This window comes from Cajanus cajan, chromosome 3, assembly GCF_000230855.2.
Source record: "Cajanus cajan strain Asha chromosome 3, NIPB_CcT2T_4, whole genome shotgun sequence".
Classification (NCBI taxonomy): domain Eukaryota; kingdom Viridiplantae; phylum Streptophyta; class Magnoliopsida; order Fabales; family Fabaceae; genus Cajanus; species Cajanus cajan.
The window spans coordinates 58811989-58830094 of NC_138519.1; the positions used below are offsets into that span (position 1 = coordinate 58811989).

At 31.7% G+C, this 18106-nt stretch overlaps 1 long non-coding RNA gene across 1 annotated transcript; it reads left to right on the plus strand.

Moving 5' to 3' along the window:
• Positions 1-11303: 11303 nt before the first annotated feature.
• LOC145955807 (uncharacterized) lies at positions 11304-16553 on the plus strand. Its single transcript, XR_014432507.1, has 3 exons — positions 11304-12505; positions 13257-13311; positions 16002-16553. It is a non-coding gene; the product is annotated as an uncharacterized LOC145955807 (long non-coding RNA).
• Positions 16554-18106: the final 1553 nt, after the last annotated feature.

Below are 18106 nucleotides of genomic sequence, written 5' to 3' on the forward strand. Positions count from 1 at the left end.
AAGTGCAATTTTTATAATGGATGTTTGATGCAATTTTTGATATTGATTGGTGATTTTATGCATGTATTTTTAAAGTATGGTTTTTCATGGTCATTATATATATATATATATATATATATATATATATATATATATATATATATACATATATATATATATATATGTATATATATATTATTTTTTACACTACCTTTCACTAGTACAAAAATCACTTTTAAAATCAGAGTTTTAAAATCGGCTCTTAAGCAGCGATGTTAAAAGTGACGCGGTGACAATTTTATAAATAATGATATTACTTTTTAAAATCGGTTCTTAAGGAGTCGATGATAAAAGTAGCTTTTAAAATTGGTTCTTAAGCAACCGATTTTAAAAGTAACACTTTCATGGAGGGTCTTCATGATGGTCAGCCACACCTACAAATATATAATACAATGCATTAGAGGTGATATTCTCAACAAATAAATGTGAAAGGTATATCCTAGAAGGAATCCTTTCATGGAAACTAAAGAAATCAATGATACTAGACCTTCTAATATAATGAATAGGATCCTCTCCTAAACATATACTAGATATATTACTAAATCCTAAAAATGTGCTAAAACTAAAACTATACCACACTAAAGACTTAATCCTAAAAATTAGAACATCTTGCCTAAAGTACCATATGTGGTATCCTAGGAATTTCCTAGAAAATAAGGAAAATACTACTAAGAAATTTCCTAAACAATTTTGGATTATATTATTTGTTGGATGATTATGAAAAGAATTAGTCACAAGGAACCTTGAAGGTTCATATGTTATATCCAACAAATAATATATTCCATAAATTGTGTGCATTATTGAAACAACTAAGGTAGGAAAAGTCCTATACAAAGGAAGGCTATCTACCTTGGGCACCACCAAGGAAGTAGCATGAGAAGTGGAACTAAGTGAAGTCCACTTCTCCTTCCCCAAATCTTAAAGTTGAGACTCTTTTTCTTTAAAAATAATGGATTTATGAATCTCTTTCTCAAGACTAGTGGCAGAATGAGGGCAAAAGTTAAGATCTTTATGAATAAAGATAATTTTTTTCATAGGATTTTTAGTACTAAAACAATTCTCTTTAGTCACAAATCCTTTAGAGGATATTTCTTCCTCTTTACTCTTCCCTACACAAAGTTCTTTCTTTTTTTCTATTTCTTCTTTTCTTTTGATTTTCGTTTGTCTTCTTCTTTTGTGTTTTCTCATGTCTTCTTTCAATTTTTCTTCTTCTTGTTTAAGAATTCTCAACTTCTCTTCTAGGATAGCAAGTTTGGCCTCTCTTTCAATTTTCTCCTTCTCTTTTTGAAAGACCTCTTGTTTCTTCCATAGTTTAAGTGATTTTAGCTCTTTTATTAAGTAAGAAATGCTTTTAGGAGAGTTATCACTTCCACTATAGTTGGATTGTTGAGACATTTTAAACAACAAGATTTTTCTCTTCACACAAAAATAGATTTTAAGAAAATAGTATTTTTGAAGTGCTTAGACTTGACACTTAGAGGTTCAAGAGTACAAATTAAACTATGGAGGGAGTTGAACTACTAAAGAGCCACTTAATAACCAAGTCTTTTCAAGTAAAAATCTCTAAACTCCCTTGTACTTTGCCTTGCACCAAAATGTTTTCACAAATTTATTTTTCAAAAAGAAAAATAACAAACAAGTGCCTACTGTGTACAATTAAGCAATGCAATCAAAACTTAAAGCTTGAAAACAAAATTGCTTGAAAACATAAATTGCATGAAAACATAAATTTCTTAAAACATAAATAACATGAAAACATAAAGACAAGAAAACATAACTAGGTGTTTTAAGCAAGTAAACCTATGTGAGAGCTTGGAAAGTACCAATGACTTCCAAGGACCACTCTCACTAGTACTAAATGTATTACCTTAGTTTGAAAAAACTAAGGAGAGATGAAAATGCACCAAAGGCACTCCAAGACACTCCTAAAAAGACCTTGTACAAAAAATGAAAGAATTGGAAAAAATTTACAAGAAATGAAATATAAATTTACACCAAATGAAATGCAAACTTTACACCAAATGAAATGTAAATTCACACTCAAATGAAATGTAAATTCAAACTAAATGAAAAGTAGTGGCTGCACCAAATTTTAGAAAAAAAAAATTAGCCTCTAAATTAGTGACAAATTTAGAGACGGATTTGGTGTTGAAAATTCTTTTGAAATGAAATTTCCATCACTAAATTGGTTACTAAATTTTTACAAAAACTTTTTATTGTGTTCTTCCAAGCTTCTCCTTGTTGTAGCAACCTCTCCAAGTGTATCTCTCCTCTCTTAGGAATAACCTTGATGTTGGTTATTCCTAGGTGTTTGACTCCCACCAAGAGCTTTCCACAAAGAGAATATCAATCTCCTAGGCTTCCACAAACACTTCAAGATGCTACCCTTGTACTTGGCTTTCCACACCTTCAAAGAGGCACTCAACACACCTTAAGTTGCTGAAGTTATATAGGAAAAACTGAAAAATCACAATTTAGAAAGGCTACACCAAATGGTAGAATTAAAGAGACAAGACTAGAAAGAGTTCCAAAAATTGACAAGCAAAAATTAAGGCGCAAATGAAAGGCTAGCACACAAAGGAAAACCTAACAATGGCTCTAGAATGGATTACAAAATTAAAATCTAAGATTAAGAAATGAAAACAAGACACTAATCTCAAGTGTATAGGGCTGGACAGTTTTAGAAACATGCAACAATAAGCAAAAATTGAGAGCAAAACAACACAAAATTTTCACTCCTTTTGGCTTTTTTTTTTCTTTGGTTCTTTCTTTTGCAATTTTCTTTTCTATAACTTTCCTTTTCTTTTTCTTTCACACAACCAGGAGTTATTGCCTTTTAAAAATTGCAAGAGACTCGGATTTAATAAAGAAAACTGTTGCCAAACATTTCAACAATCAACAAGAGGTATTCAAGTGTGTGTATGTTAGAAGTGCTCTCACTTTTGCACAATTTTTGAGTAATTTTTTAGGCACACTTTTCTTTAATTTTTCTCACACTTTTAGAACACTTAAAACCTCTGTTTTCTCTATTTTGAAATCTTCAAAAATAAGCACAAGTTTCAGCCACACAAGAGATTCAAGGAAAACCCACTAGGAAAGTGTTTTTGAAATTTTCTTGACAAACTTTTTAAGGAAACATAATAGAAACCTAACTCTAAGAAATTTGCTAGAATTAATAGAAAATTAAGAACTCAAATATGTAAAACAAAAGCACATATAGGTCAGGTACGAAGAGTATATAAATTGCACAAAACGAATTGACCAAAAACAACACAAAAACAAAGGTTAAACAAGCTAGTCTAGGAATTAATGACATGTAAAGGACTACACATGACTCTAGACAAAACACAAGATTATAAACCAAAACACATGCTATTCATTATCATAATCCAATCATGAATTCAGGTCATAAGGAATAAGAGAAGACTCAACAAAATAAAAAACGCACAAGTTCATAGAAACCTAAAGCACCAAAACTGGATTGATTCAAGATTAATGGAACAAGCAAAATGTGAATCAATCAATTCTCATGTGACATATAGGATCCATCAAAATATGCATTAAACCTAGATCCATACAGCAAACACAAGAAGACATGTAAAATATGGAAGAGACAACACGGATTCACACAAAAGTTTAAGAACACATAACCTCAAGAGCACCAAGGCTCTAGATACCAAAACTAATGGAACTACTTGGAGAAGATTGATGTTCTTCAAGTTGAACCATGCTAAGTCCTTTCTTCTCTTGAGGTTCTTCACGTCAGTTGATGATTTGGATGAGTTCAAGCTTCAAAAGCTTAAAGATGCTTCCCAAGGTGGTTCGATTTCTCTTGAAGGAGAGAAACTTGAGGAACCAAGCACAAAGGAGAAGTTCCTTTGTGAAGCTTCTAGGAGAAGGAGATTCTCCACGAAATTGGACTCTTGAAATGAGAGAGAATTTCTGAATTCTAAGTCTTATTAATGTCAAAAGTGATTACAAGAGTAGAAATTACAAATATATAGAGGTAGGTAGCTTAAGGAGCAAGCTAACCTTAACCATGGTTCACTAGGAACCATGGTAAGGTTAGTTGACCTTCTAGGTGAGTTTAGAAACTTGTGGAGCAAGCTTCTCACTTAGCTTGCTTGGGAAGCAAGCTAAGGAGAAGCTTGTAGCACAAGCTTCTCATCTCCTTGAAGGTTAGGGAAGCAATTCGGTCAAAGAAAGGAGACTGGGCAAGGTGGGCAGATTTGGTCTCTTTTGTCTCCTTGAATTAATTTAAAAAATGTTTGATTTGGTTTAGTTAGGTTCATCCAATGATGATGAAACCTAGCTAAATCAAATCTATGAAAAATTAGGAGCAAAATGAGTCCAATATGTAAAATTTTGCCTAGGCCCAATTTTGGCTCAATTACTAGTCACACCCTCAAACATTGCTAAATGCCACCCCTCTTTTCCTACTGAAAAAATAGAAAATGAGTGTATTAACAAAGGAGGTTAAATGGAGTCAAACTCTCCAAGTAACCCACCCTATAATCAATATACAATGACTAATAAAGAAACTAAAGTGCCTCACAAATACAAAGGCAAAAATAAGCCTATACAAGAGAACTATGTACAAGATATTTACAACTAGAACTATGCCTTCTCTTCATGATAGAGTGGTCCAAATTGAAGAGTACCTTGGGCTTGGAAAGCTCACTAGTCTTCAAGGTGTCCACTGGTCTTCAAGGTGGCCATAGCTCTAGAGATTGGGCCCTTAGCCCATGGTCCATCATCCCATTCCTCTTGGTTTGGCCTTGGCCATAGTCTATCAAATATTTTTCTCCATTTCTTTCTTTACTCTCTCTCGCACTCACATCTAAAGTTCCTAGCTTCTCATTTTCTTTGCAAGACTATTATATCAAGGTAATATTCTAATTTTTTTCATATGTTGTGTTTTGGTAAATTTCGAATCTGGAATGGCCCGTTCTGCAATCAGAACGTGCCATTCTGATTGGAGTACGGGCCATGCTTTAATCAGAACTGCCTGTTCTGACTGTAGTACGGGCCATTCCAGACTACAGTTTTAGGCCTTTTGAGGAAACTGGAACGACCTGCGCCAATTTAAAAGTCTAACTTTTAAAATCGGTTTATGCATGACCGATGTTAAAAGTATTACTTTTAAAATCGGTTGATGCATGACCGATGTTAAAAGTATAACTTTTAAAATCGGCTATTGACTGATGTTAAAAGTGCTACTTTTTAAAATCTGCTCTTTTAAAATCGGTTAGAGAACCAATTTTAAAAGTAAAAAGTGATCAATTTTAAAAGTATTTTTTCCACTAGTGTTTATATGTAAGAAACATCATTAAACTATTGACGTTTTTATAGTAGGAAAAATATATGTTTTGAAACTTGTTTTAATATAGGTGATGGATATGTGCGGTAATTGCATGTGCATTGAATAAAGTTTGTAACAAAAGGAAATCATATCTAAACCTCAAGAGAGACGTCATGTCTAAACCTCAAGAGAGACGTCATGGATTATTAAGAGACTAGTGGAGGTTGTTCTCTAACGATGCATATAGGAATATGTATGTATGTGTTGTAGAGACTATAAAAACTATAGAATCAATGTGCTACAAAAACTATATATATGTGTTGCAGAGACTATAAAAACTATAATAAACTGTTGACATTTTTATCACAAAAAAAATATAGGCTGAAACCAGTTTTAATATATGAAAAGCCAATAAACTAGTTTATAATGTTCTTATAGAAAAACAAATATAGGAAAATTAATTCTTTAAAATTGATTTATTTCTTAAAATTGGTTCAAAAACTAGTTTGATTATGAAACTGGTTTTAAGCCAGTTTATTATAGCAATTCATTTTTTAAACTGGTTTATTATAGTGGTTCATATGGTTTATTATAAACCGGTTCATTTTAGTAAAATGGTGCGGTTTGTTTAGAAAAACCAAACCCTGCATACCCGTAAAATCTAGATCTATTTAATTACATAAAAATATTAAACATAATCACGATCTCACAATTTTTATAAAAGTCAAGAATGGTAAATGGTTAATTTAGGCAATTTAAGTTATTTTAGATTTAGATCTAAATCTAGATCTCGATCTAAAAATAAACTTCAATCTTGGTTCTAGATCTAATCATGATGAAATTCATAATCATGAAAATGAAAACAAAATCTAGAACGGAGAAGAAGACAAAGAGAATCTGTGATAGAAATAGATCAAAAACTCAAATTTTATTGAAATTCATGTAATCTTGAATTGATTGAATAGACTAGCCACACATCTCCATCAAATTGTTGCAATTCATTCATGTACAATAATTGGAGAGAAAAATCCAAGAGAGAGAGAGAGAGAGAGAAAGAGATATAGAGAATTTTAGAAAAACTTATAGAGAAAACAACTTTCAAATATGAAAAAATAAGAGAGTGTAAATAACAAGTCTCATAACACCTATTAATAAACCAATATAGTGCGTATAATCAGAATATTTACAAGGTCCAACCCACTAAACAACTAATTAACAAGGTTAGACAACTAATACAATAAGTATATAAAGTAACCCCAAAATGAAGTGTAGAGATGTAACACTGAGGTGTATTTTTAGACCCTTAAACGTTCGAATTGGGTAAAACTCTCAACAGAGAAGTTGTAGCGCTCTACCTTAGATTTTCAAGGACATTAAGAGCATTCAATTATGAGTTTGGGAGCTCCAAATATGGCTTATTCAAGACAACATGGTAAAGTGGACAAAAATTATGAAAATTAACTAGAATTTAAAATTGAAAACCAACATATTCTACTAAAACAAATGTCAATCAATTTACCAATTTAAAACACTTATAAATGTCAAATAAGCCCAATGTAATATACTAAACTATATATTAATTATGCATTATCAAGCACCTTGAACTTTTACACCTTTAAAGATGTGTCCTTTGCGTTACTTGTCCAACCACCACCTCAAGAATATTTTGCTTCATTATCTAAAACTGCCTATTTTGTTTTTGCTTATAGTAATGAAAGTTTAAACGACAAAAATAGTACTGTAACAAGTGTACAACCACCCTTTTTCCATCATACCTTCACCACCTACTTACCACCCCTAGTTTGTAAAAGTTGATCCTACAACTCGAAGGTTCGTGTAGAGAGATTGTTATTACATATTCTAGCCTCTCAACACCTACTCCCACCTCTTGAACCATTTTGACAACCACCTTCATCTTAGCTTGATTGTTGAGACTTTTTTTAAGCTATGTTTTTAATTATTTTTTCTAGAAATTTTGGTATAATGAGAAACTTATTATGTTTTCAAAAAGCAATCGCACATGCATAATGTACCAAGAAAATATGCATTGTTTATAAATTATTATTATATGATGATTATATGTTGTGACATATATAAGTCTTCAATGCTTTGATATATTAGCTATATATGTGAGTTTGAATGCTATATATGTTATACCTTAGCTTTGATACTTTTAATCATATATAGTTTCTCTAATGACATGTTAAAAGATGTGATATCATATGGTGAAAATATGTTACATTTTAAATATATATTTGGTATGAATGTTGGTACTTTGTTTTAGGTATGTTTTGGTCAAGTTTCCTGTACTAGTTGTCTAGCGCTCACTTGAAATGTTTTCTTGAAGAAAAAAAAGTCTAACACTATACTTGTAAGATGTTTCTCTAAAAGGAAGTCTATTAAAATAGTTGTTGTTAAAGCTTACCTTTGATCAAATACACTTAGAAGAAAAAATTCTTGTCTGTCTTTTTTGAAAAAATTGAAAAAGATAAGTTTTTAATGTTTGTCATTATCAAAAAATGAGAGGTTGTTGGAATCAAACACAAGGATACCTTGTATCCCTTATGAGGTTTTGATGATAACATTGAACATTAAAAATTTATATTAAAAGCTTTAATAAAGGAAAATTTGAATTGAAAATCTTCGAAGAAAATCAAGGTGTATAATGATGTTTTACTAATATTGTCCAATGTTTTTTCTTTTTTTTTGCCACATAAACGTGAACATTTTAACCACATTTATATTTTAAGAGTTAGATATAATATTATAACGTTTGATTATTCTTAGTATAATGATCTCAAAAGTTGTGATGGAGGACAATCTGAGGAGACTACACACTTGAAGACCATTGGGTCCTTAACAAGGTCCATGGTTAGGAGCTTAGAGGAAGTTTCTACAAAGGAGGTGCTTCTTAGACCTATTCTCTTCACGAGCATTTAGTATGATTCCTATTATTAGTCCCTTAGCTTCAATTGTATATACATTGTATAGTACTTGTACATAGTAGTTACATGTTTAGGTGTAATTTGCCTTTGTATTTGTGAGGCACCCTTTTTCTTTTCTTATAGGTCATCCCTTTAGGATTCTAGGGTATGTGATGGAGGAGGCCCATGGGCTAAGGGCCCAACTACTAGAGCAATGGCAAGAAGGATGCATGAAGAGTGGGCCCAAGCCCAAGAAAGGCCCATCACTTTATTTTGTTGGGCTTTAGCTCAAGCCCATTAGATTAGGGTTAGTATAGGGTTGGGCCTTGGTGCCTTGTATTTTCTTTTGGGCCTTGTATTTTCGGCCTTTTGTAGTGTAGGAATTACATGTAGAGGTCATTTGGAATTTAGGGTTAATTAAGGTTGCATGTGTATTTTCATTAGCATGTAATTAGAAGCACATTTGGTGTGCATTTCGGCCATGTGCAACACATGCACATGGTGTGATCCGAAATGCAACTCAAATGGCCTCCTAATTACATGCCAAATGAGAGCACATGGAGGGGGTGGCCGGTTGGCACCAAAATTTGAATTTTAGAATTCAAATTTTGGCGCCTAGAGTTAAGTTAACCATACCATGGTTTTACTTAACTCTAGGTGAACCCAACTTAAACCCTTAACCTAATTTCACCTATAAATCTTCCTATGGCCGAGTCTTGTAGCACTTTTGGGAATTAATTGAATGAGATTTCTTCACTTGAAACCTCTCCCTCCGAAAGTCATTTGGTTTCCTACTCTACCCTCCTTGAGTGCTTCTCTTTGTAGAGCTAGGTCACCCTTTTCTTCCGTGGAACTTAGCTAGAAGCAAGCTTCGGCCACCTTGAGTCTCTTTGGAGCTCCAATCCTTGACGCCTCTTCCAAGGATCCGTGGAGACTTAAAGTTCTTCCTATGTGCATCCAAGTGGAAGCACATCAGTATGTTACTTGGAGAAATTTTCTCCATTTAACCTTGTATTAAGGGTCATTTATTTTCATATTTTTAGTAGTAGAAGTGGGGTGACAAATAGTAAAATGTGTAGGTGAAGCTAGCAATTGGGCCCTTAGTGGGCCAAGGCTAATTTTTACATATTAGACTTGTTTTGCTCCATTTAATCTGAGGAATTGATTTAGCTAGGTCTTACCTTCATTAGGTGAATCTAACTAAACCAATTCCAACATTTTGGATTAGATTAAGTGAAGGAAAATAAGCCTAAGCCGCCTAGCTCTCTATGGCTGAGTTGTTTCTTTGGCTTCTCCCACACACTTGCATAGCTTGTGCCACAAGCTTCTAGCTTGGCTTGCTCTACAAAATTCAAGCTTAGCTTGTTCCACAAGCTTCTAAGTAACTATGGACGCACTACAAGAATTTCGCGGATTAGCGAGGGAATTTAGCGAGGGATATAAATCCAAGCTATTTCCTCGCTAATTAGCGAGGGACTAGCGAGGAATACAGTTCCTCTCTAATCCCTCGCTAATTAGCGAGGAAATAGCTTGGTTTTATATCCCTCGCTAAATTCCCTCGCTAAATAGGATCATTTTGCGACCAACCTTCATCTCCTCGCAAATCTGTCGCTAAAGCTAGTGCTTATTTAGCGAGGAACTTACGCCCTCGCAAATCCCTCGCCAATCCCTCGCCAAATTATGAGCCAAATTATAAAATGAATTTTTTCATCTAGCGAGGGGATTTTCTTGTCGCAAATGCCTCGCTAATGATAGCCCTCGCAAAGGCCTCGCAAATCCGTCGCAAATTAGCGAGGGAAAAGGTTTTTCGCTAATCCCTCGCAAATAAGAGATTTCGTTGCTAATAAAATTTGAAATTCAAATATTTGTAAAATTTCTTGAAATAGTATAATTTCAAATTCTCCCAAAAAAGTAAGTATTTGAAATTCCTCATATTTTTTTCTTTTTATTTTACTTATATATATTTTATCTTATTTGTTATCTCTTCATTTTTTTTAATTATTGAATATTTGAAAATATTTTTACAATTATTAAATATTATCTAATATTAATTTTAAAAATTATTAAATATTATCTAACATTATCTATTAAATAAAATTATTGATTAAAAAATAAAGTATACAAATTTTTAGACTTAATTTATTGAATAAGAAATTCAATATATAACGTAGTTACATTCATTAAATAACTCTTTTAAGAGTTACTTTTGATGTAACTGAATTTTCACTCATATATATTTTTTTAAAACACACACACACACACACACATATATATATATATATATCATCATAAATTTTAAATATAATTTATATGTTTACAATATGAATTTAGTCCGTATATGTTTTGTTTTCTTAATTATGATAATTTAAAATATTTTTTTTATTTTGATTTATATATGAATTTAGTCTCTGTAAGTTCATGTTTTCTCAATTTTAGTTCTTTAAATTTTTATCCTTATAAATATGCATTTTTCAAATTTTAGTTCTTTAAATATATATTATAATTTTCTTTCACTTTAGTTCATGTAACTTCGTACTAACAACTAAAAATTAGAAAGAAAAAATATAAACTTATATTGACTAAACTTTGAAAAAAAATATTATAAAGATTGAAATTGAGAAAGGATAATCCTATAAGGATTAAAAATAATTTTAAAAAATTGTAAGAATCAACATTAAAAAACTCTAAATTAATATTTAGCTTATATTTTATATATAATATTTAAAAAATTAAAGTAAGCATAAATTATATATATATATATATATATATATATATATATTAATCAATTTTATCAAGATATTTTTTAATTATCATATTATATATAAAGGAAGTTTTTTTTTTCTAAACACGTATCACGATTTTTTCGAAAACATTTTTGCTCAACATATTTTTTTTACTCTATCTTTTTTAATTAATTTAATTTAATTTACATTTTCTCCATAACTCTCTCTCTCTCTATATATATATATATATATATATATATATGTGTGTGTGTGTGTGTTTCTTTTCAATAAATATAATTTTACTTTCTTCTCTCTTGCCACATTAGTATGCTATAATACTTTTCGTTTGTATAAGTTTTTTGTTCCAAATATTATTATATTTTTATACAATTGTAATTTTAGTACATTTATATCATATATAAATAAATCTTAAATAAAATTTTTATTATAATGTTGTTAAAAGAAATACTACTTTTTAAAGTATTTATCTTACTACTAATGCATTTTCTATAACTAATAAATATTGCATGATTGTGTGAAGAAAAAAATACACTTACCTTTTCTCCGAAAAAAAATATAAAACACGTATAATATTAAGTAATATTCGTTTCAGTAGTTTAAATTATAAAATTTTAATCAACTTAATTTAATTTTTTATTTAAAAGTATTCAAAATAAAAGCAATAGTAATATTATAAGAGGTAAAAGTAATAAATACATGAGATTTAAAACAAAACTAATTGCATAGAGTAAATATTTCACTTCATTTTTAATGTATTTTAATTTTTTTTAAATACCAGTATTTTATTATTTTTAAAACTAAAACAACAACTTATTACTATGTATAATTTTTTTCTTATATTTATCTTTTTTAATATTATTTTGGAATTTAAAATAATATCATATTAAAATTATAATAATATATCTTTTTGTATATTTTTATCAGTATTATTTCTATTTAGCTTATTGTTATTTTTAATTATAGTTTAAATTAAATTCATTTATAAAGATAAAAGTTATTTAAATTTATCAAATAAAAAATTTTAAAAATTTATATTTAATAATATAATATGTTTAAAAAATTATATTAACTAATATTTTTTATATTTATATAAAATAAAGGAAAAAATAGTTGTTAGTGCCTTATTTTTTAGTTTCCCTCCTAAACTCTAAGAGTAAAATTACTTTTTCAAAGGTAAAAGTAGAAAGGTGAAAGTTGCGTGCCCCTTCTCTTCCCCATCCCTACTTCTCCAGTCTTCCTCCGTACGGTTTTTATTCTCTTAATTTTGCCTACTTCTTTTTTATTCTCTTAATTTTGCTTGTGAAATCTGAGAACAACAAAGCTTTTTCTCTGAATAATGTTTTTTGTTGTTGTGGATTTACGGCCGCTGGGTCGCATTTGGGTCGAACCCTAGTGGTTGCTGAAACGGCGTCGATTACTTCCACGACCAGTCTCCGTACGGTTTGCGGTGGTTGCTGAAACGGCGTCGATTGCTTTTTCTGATTCCCTCCATTCAGGTTTCCTTATCTACCTCTTCTTTTTTTCAATGTTTTTTATAATTAATATTTTATTATTTATTTCAATGGCTTGCAAGAATGACCCAAGAATCGAAAAGTGATTCAGCAAAATGCACCATATTACGTGACGTGCCTCTTCCTACACATCACTTTTATTGGATTTTAGTGTCTCCAATCTCACACACTGATATGAACGCACGCCACCATCTTAGTCACCACTACATAAAAAGGACACAGTTCCGTGCTATAATAATAATAGGAAATTAAATTATAATTTTAATATAGTGCCTTTCACGATTCTTTACTATAATTTTAATGCCGCAACATTTAAGAAAGCCAACATTTTGTAGCTTTGGTACGTGGAATCTTCACGCCGATTGCTTCAAATGTTTTAATGGTTTTCTAAAACAATCATTTTAATTACATACATACAGACATTTTGATTCTTTCCTAAAAGAAAACATTTTAATTAACATACTTTAGAAAGAAACACTAATAATCTTTATTTGTGTTGATTTCATTATATACTTTATTTAGGATATAATTGATTAATCTATTTTGATGCTTGTTAATTAAGTTTGAGCCTTGGTTTGGCTTTTAAATGTCTGTCTGTGTGCCTATTACAAGTCCGAAGCCTAACCTTTTAATAGTGTAGTTATTGGGAGACATTTTACTGATCTCCTACTATTATAATAGCTGGATAATTAGTTGTAAGGAAGTTGATCTCTGCATACTTTTTTTTTTTTGACAGGTTGTGAAAGTAGAACCAAAAACCTCTTATTGTTGGTGATAGTCATAAATTGCAGGTGAGTTTTTTCATTCACTATTGTATGATTTATGAAGTTGGAACTTTGCCTTTAAATGTTGATTCTTACATAAAAATGTAACTATGAGATTTAGAAACTTTTTATATTTATAAAATAATAGTTAACGCAAAGGTTAAATAAATTTCTCTTGAAATATTTATAAAATAATAAAAATAATAGATGAAATAAGTTTCTCTCACAAATTAAAAAATAGTTAATGCATAGGTTAAAATAGTAGTTTTTCCAAAAAAAAAAAACTTATTCAACCTACGTATGTGCTAATTTTTTTAACTTATAGTAAAAATTTATATATTCTCTTTTCTTTTTCCAATACACAAACATAATTTAAATATTTATTTCTACAAATATATTTAAAAATAATAATACATTTTAATACTTAAAAATAATGTTTTAAAATCAAATGATAAATTGGACTAATTGGATAATGGTTTTTAAGTTTGGTTTAAGTGGATCAGAGTTGGCCCATTAGGTCTTGACGGGCTTCCCCACTCTATAACTTGAACCAACTAGTTGCTGTTTTGCTTTTATTAATGCAACTAGTTTTAATTATATTTGTAGAAATAAGAGAATTATAAGAGAGATTAACAAAATAAAAAAAGGTTACACTCAAACTCCACAAGCCATGGCATTTTGTCTAACAAAGACATCACAAGACAATGAAAATAAATAATAATTAATCTTCTTGTAATGCAATATATATGGTAGTTATATATCCTGTAATCATTCTAGAAAGAGAAATCAATAGAATTCAATGGATACAGGGATACACATGTTGTTTATATGACAACACAATCAATCTCTATCTACCCTGCTAAACAGCATCATGTGCGAAATGGGATTCAAACATATTTCAAAAACCTAAATGAACCAAAGTTTTGCAAATCCAAACATCTCAACAAATAACAAGCACCCCCTAAATCTGTTAAATTAAGGGTTCAATGTCAATAATCAAAACCCTGAAATTCATATTTTTAAAACTACACGTACAAGGAACTATGGACATACATTTCAATTTTGAAACATGTGACAGAAATTGAACGTGACTAAAAGGACAGAACATGCAAAGTGGGAGATTTTGGGTAGATAAAAAACTAAGTAAATCTACAAAACTTGGCCTTTATTTGTTCCTCTCTAACTCTATATTTACATCCATAATGTTATCTACCTGTCTTTGGATTTTTGAGGATGCTGTCACCGCTTTTCAATGTCAAACCACCACACGTTCACTATATTATTCATACCATGTATTTTTACATTTTTCTCAGCCTCAGTTCCACTTCCATTATGTTATCTATATTTATTAATTGATAATTAATTAATTTAGTTTTATGCATGTGTGCTAATTGTTGAGTCCATTTTAATTTATGACCTGTGGCTGCTATATAGGTTTAATTTTAATTTTAATTAAAAAACATTTATCTGTCTTTGCTGAATTGTTATATAGGTTGAATCCTATTTCTTGGCCAAAACTAAATTCGTTATATAGCCAAGACAGTTATCTATCATTGCTGATTTGTTAGGCTTATTAATCGTATTTCTTATATATAGATTGAATTTTACAAAAGATTAATAATAGCTTATTAATCCTATTTCTTATTATTTTATTTTGTGAAATAAAAAATAAGAGTAATGAGACCAGATCGAAGTTGGATGTTAAGACGAAAAGACCACTATGGCCTTGTAAGTGAAGAATTTAGAAATGGAGTTGATGATTTCATTCGGGTTGCCACAAGAAACCTGGCAATTATTGATGAAGTGGGACACATTCCTTGTCCATGTGCAAAATGTAGAAATCGTTACAGGGATGAAACATTTTGGGTGGAAAAACATTTGTATGACCATGGATTTATGGACGGTTATGTAAATTGGACTCGTCATGGTGAAGAAAGATGGGGGGATAGTGCATCAACATTTGTTGCCCAAGATTGCTTTGAGGAGAATAGAAATCCTTATATGGATATGGTTATGGATGCGGCTTGTGATAGATTGAATCCAGAAGAAGAAATGGAGGAAGATCCGAATCCATCAGCTTCAAAGTTTTATAACTTACTAAGAGATGCTGACGAACAACTATGGGATGGTTGTAAGAAGCATACGAAATTGTCAGCTGTAACCCAACTCATAAATTTGAAGTCAGAGTTTAATATGAGTGTGAGTTGTTATGATCGAATGATTGCCATAATCAAAAGCATGCTTCCAGAGTCGGAAAAGTTACCTGAAAATTATTACAAATCCAAGCGAATGGTTAGTGAGTTGGGATTAGGATATGAGAAGATAGATGCATGTATTAATCATTGCATGTTGTATTATAAAGAAAATAGTGATAAGGATGTTTGCTCAGTATGCGGACAACAACGATTTAAACCAAAGGCAAAACATTCTTCAAAACAGAAAGATGTCCCTTACTCAGTGTTGAGATATTTCCCCATTAAAACATTCATCTCATCCTGTAATTGATTCTGATCTTTGGTTAAAAGCTGCAGGTGAAAACAAGAAGAAAAGAGTGCATGGCATGGGACATAGCTTGGATCTTGGAACTAGTAGCTCTACCCAAGCTTCATCTCCAGAGGTTGCAGGTTCCTCTGCAAATCTTACACCTATGACAGAAGAACGGGTCACTGCAGTTATAAATAATGCATTGGCTTCTTTTTTGCAAACACAAATACCAGAGATGATGAGGCAAATAATTCAAGCAGTTCAACCATCAACAACACCATCAACCAACCAACATAGGGAGGATCAAGGACGAGATGATGATTTTACTAGCTTAGGTTGATTAGTATTTAGGATGACTTGTTATTTGGCTTTTCTTTTTGTAAGACATTAATTAGTTTATGTTTCTTTAAGATATAGTATGCACAAGTTGGATTTTGTAAGACATTTAACAATTTGGTTTTGTAAGAGATATTGTTATATGCAACTTTTATTTTAAATCATGTCGAATTAAAAAAAATTATGTAGTTGATTTAGATTTATTTAAAATATCAAATTAAGTGACATATTTACAGGGATACATGAGAGAATAATGTAATTAGGAAAGCGAGATATTAGCGAGGGATTCGCGAGGAAACTCAAAAGATATGTTGTGAAGGTTTCGCGAGGGATTAGCGTGGTATTCGCGAGGGAACTCAATCCATATGCTTTGATGGATTTGCGTGGGATTAGCGAAGGATTTGCGGGGGACATATTTGCGAGGGTTTAGCGAGGGGTTCGCGAGGGAACTCAATCCATATGCTTTGATGGATTTGCGTGGGATTAGCGAAGGATTTGCGAGGGACATATTTGCGAGGGTTTAGCGAGGGATTTGCGAGGGACATATTTGCGAGGGTTTGACGGGGGATTCGCGAGGGAACTCAATCCATATGCTTTGATGGATTTGCGAGGGTTTAGCGAGGGATTTGCGAGGGACATATTTGCGAAGGTTTAGCGAGGGATTTGCGAGGGACATATTTGCGAAGGTTTAGCGAGGGATTTGCGAGGACATATTTGCGAGGGTTTAGCGAGGGATTTGCGAGGACATATTAAATACAATTAGCGAGGGAATTTAGGTTCTACATTTGCGAGGCGACAGCGAAGAATTAGCGGCACAAATTTGCGACGGACTAGCGAAGCTAGTTGCGAGGGAAAAGCGAAGGAATGTAGCGAGGGAATTGCGAGGGATATACATCCGTCGCTAATTAGCGACTTGAATTTAGCGAGGGAATGATCTCTCGCAAATCCCTCGCTAATCCCTCGCCATTATGTTTAGCGAGGGATTTGCGAGGGATTTGCGAGGGATCTTTCCCTCTCTAATCCGCGAAATTCTTGTAGTGACGGTTTGCTTAAGTGTACGTAAGAAGGCTAACCATAATTCTCTTTGAACTATGGTTAGACTAGCTTGCACCATAAGCCACCTACTCTCTATATAAGACTTTTCCTTCATTTTGTAAACACTTTTGGATGTTATAGTGATATTGCTGAGTTTATTCTCTGAATTCTCTCTTCCTAAAAGTCTTAAACCTCTTTGATATCAATCCAATTCTCTTATCCTCTTCATATATAAGAGTGTGGTGAGTTTTGAAGTGATTCATCTTCTACCAAGGAGTGACATCTCTTGAAGAGGTGTTCTTCACCTCTAAAGGTGAAAATCGAAGTCTCTTCTACCTTAGGAGGCTTTGGAAAAACTTGAGAAGATCCAAGAAGCCAGAGGTCTAGGGAGGAGCTTGGGGGGAAGTCATCATCCATCCAGATTCTCCAAGAAGTTTCCATCAAGTTGAATATTGGTTCTTACCAAAACTTGTAAGTGCTCTACTTGACTAAGCATAGGTCTTCGTTCCTCAACACCAATGGTGAGGGCACATGAAAAAGAGACTTTGATGCTTAAGTGAGAAGTGGTTTCACAAGTAGAGTTTGAATGAATTGTGATAGTAATAATGCATGTACCCCTTTATATAGATGACAAAGTTATTCATAAGTGTGAATGTCTTTTAGGAAATTATCTTTAGGTAGATACATTTTTTTAGGAGTTCGATAATCAACAAAATAAGATATATATGGTTAGTTAATAATTACTAAGTGGATAAGGTTAGGATAATGTAAATCCAATGTATTGGGAAAGAGGATAATTGTTGTGTCCTAGATAATATCTGGATTGTGTGGTAACTATCTCGTGGGTTTGACTGCTTTGGCCCACTCAAACTATTTGGGAGACTTGGTCGCCAACTTGATCTAGCCGAGTTGGGTAGCATATAAACCCCCAATCTTTGAAATCTTGCGAGATTGAAGAAGTTATAAT